General features: G+C 40.7%; 1 non-coding gene across 1 annotated transcript; it reads right to left on the reverse strand.

Annotated features, from left to right (window-relative positions):
- Positions 1 to 1,953: 1,953 nt before the first annotated feature.
- LOC115799457 (5S ribosomal RNA) lies at positions 1,954 to 2,072 on the reverse strand. Its single transcript, XR_004021577.1, has one exon. It is a non-coding gene; the product is annotated as a 5S ribosomal RNA (ribosomal RNA).
- Between the last annotated feature and the right edge of the window lie 390 nt (positions 2,073 to 2,462).

The following is a 2,462-nucleotide window of genomic DNA, read 5'->3' on the forward strand; positions in this document are numbered from 1 at the left end:
TCTCTCCCTCCTTCCTCTTTTCCTTTCAGCCCCCCCCGGCCGGCCTCGGCAGATGGCTGCCCCTCCCTGAGCCTGGTTCTGCCAGAGGTTTCTTCCTGCTTAAAGGGAGCTTTTCCTTTCCACTGTTGCCCAGTGCTTGCTCACAGGGGATTGTTGGGGGTTTCTTTTTTCCTTCTCTATCCCTTTCTTTACACCCTTCTCTCTTTCCTTTACTCTCTCTCTTCCTTTCCCTGATCATCACCAACCTGTTTCTTCACCCTTGAGAACACAGGCTAGGGATATATCATATAGATATATCATATAGATATATCATATATAATATAGATATATAATATATATATTATAATGATAATATAATAATAATTTATTAATATAAAATATTATATACATAATAAAATTAATCTAATCTAAAATCTAAAATTACTTCTGTTTGTGGATGTTCACTTGTTTATTTGTGCTCACAGCCTCTGTGCATGATTAACCTAAATGTTTACCACACAGATATGAAAGCTGCATAAAACTTGTGGCTACCTTTGGACCAGAAAGCCAATTTACCAAAACATTAGTGGGGTGAGGTTAATTGATGATTCTAAATTGCCCGTAGGTGCGAATGTGAGTGTGAATGGTTTACATGGACCGGGGCTCTCTCAGCCCTGTGACCTGTCCAAGGTGCACCCCGACTCTCGCCCTGGCAGCTGGGATAGGCTCCAGCTGCCCTGCGACCCTGGAAGAAAGTCGAAGCAAACAGACAGATGAAGGACATTTTTGATTTAAATGCTACTAATGATATGCAGTAAGCTCACAGGAAACTAAAAATGATGAAATTCCTACACTCTAAAAAACTTGGGGTGTCTGCGGCTCAGGTGGTAGAGCAGGGTAGCTGCTTTGATTCCTGGCTGCTCCAGTCTGCATGCCAAATTATCCTTGGGAAAGATACTGAACCCCACGTCGCTCTCTTGGAGTATGAACATGTGTGAATGTTAGACAGTAAGCACTTAGCTGTAAAGGAAGTGCTTGTATGAATGGGTGAATGCAAAACATGGTGGATAAAGAGTGCTCAGCAGAAAAGCGCTATGTAAGAACTAGCCCATTTACCACTGAAAACTGTAATTACTGTATGATCTCTTACAGTATTTTATTGTAAACATTCAGTTGAATTTATGGTAGGCTTTTTTTTTTGTCCATTTACAGTAAATTAGTACAGAAACTATCAACTTATCGATCTATGTTCTCTTACAGAGACCTGGTTAGAGCAGGATGAATGCGTTAGTGTAAATCAGTGTTTCTCAAAGCGTGGGGGGCAGGGTCGTGACAGGTGGGGCGCCAACAACCTGTAAACCAAAAGAATTGGTATTCAGTTAATGTTTGTATGCCATGAGATGGCACACAAACCAAACTCAGGCTGGTGAATCAGACGCTCTCGCTACTTCCAAAATGTTTATTGTGTTTACATTCACACACTCCTCACACATCCGTTTTCTCATGGGACTGCAAACTAAATCATTTACTCATAAGATGCTCCACAGCATCAGGGACAAACTGAGAAAGAAGCCCAAATCTCTCAGGTTGAGACATGAAATCAAGTCTGCTGCTCAGAGTAATATCAGGCTTTAACAGCAGCCCCTCTCTGTCCTCTCATACTGAGGTTACAGTGAGACGTTCTGATTCCCAATAACATATTATTTTATAGAATAACATTTGCCATCCAAAATCAACAGTATACTGAATGCTGAAAACCTATCAGGGTGTGGATGCATCTGTGCAACTCTCTGCATTGTTTTGGGGTCAGCTCCTGTTTATTTTCATTTAAAGAAATCTTACTTGGAGTAAAGAAGTTATGCATTGATTTCTATATATTTATTCTTTTTGATATTCAAAATCTTTTATATGTGTTCATTTATGATTCTCCACTGAGCAGCAGCGCCCTCTGCAGTGCGCAGAGAGAAGTGCAAAAGCTTACAGCACCTGGTATTCCCAGGCGGTCTCCCATCCAAGTACTGACCAGGCCCGACCCTGCTTAGCTTCCGAGATCAGACGAGATCGGGCGTGTTCAGGGTGGTGTGGCCGTAAGCGGAAGACAAAGCAAACAAACAACCTTTTATAGGTGTTGGAACAACAATTAGGTTTATTTTAAAATCATATTTGTAGTCTCAAGCTGTCACTCAGAGTGCAAAACAACAACAGCTGTTTATGAAATTCCAATAGGATTTTTATTTTTTTTAAGCCTGTCATGTCTGGCAGATCTTGCGAGCAGAACTGTGATCTGAGTGCAGTGTTGTGCCAAACATATTTGCTCTTTCAAGATGAACTCTAGGTTTTCTGTAGGCTCCTCTTGGTAATGTGTGACCCTTTATTTTATTTGAGTTATTTTTAACATACTGAGTAACAAACTCTGTGCCAGAGCTGACAGGCTTAGGAGAAAAAAAAGGGAAAAAAAAAAGAGAGAGAGAAATAAAAAATGT

Source organism: Archocentrus centrarchus, chromosome 2, assembly GCF_007364275.1.
Source record: "Archocentrus centrarchus isolate MPI-CPG fArcCen1 chromosome 2, fArcCen1, whole genome shotgun sequence".
Lineage (NCBI taxonomy): Eukaryota > Metazoa > Chordata > Actinopteri > Cichliformes > Cichlidae > Archocentrus > Archocentrus centrarchus.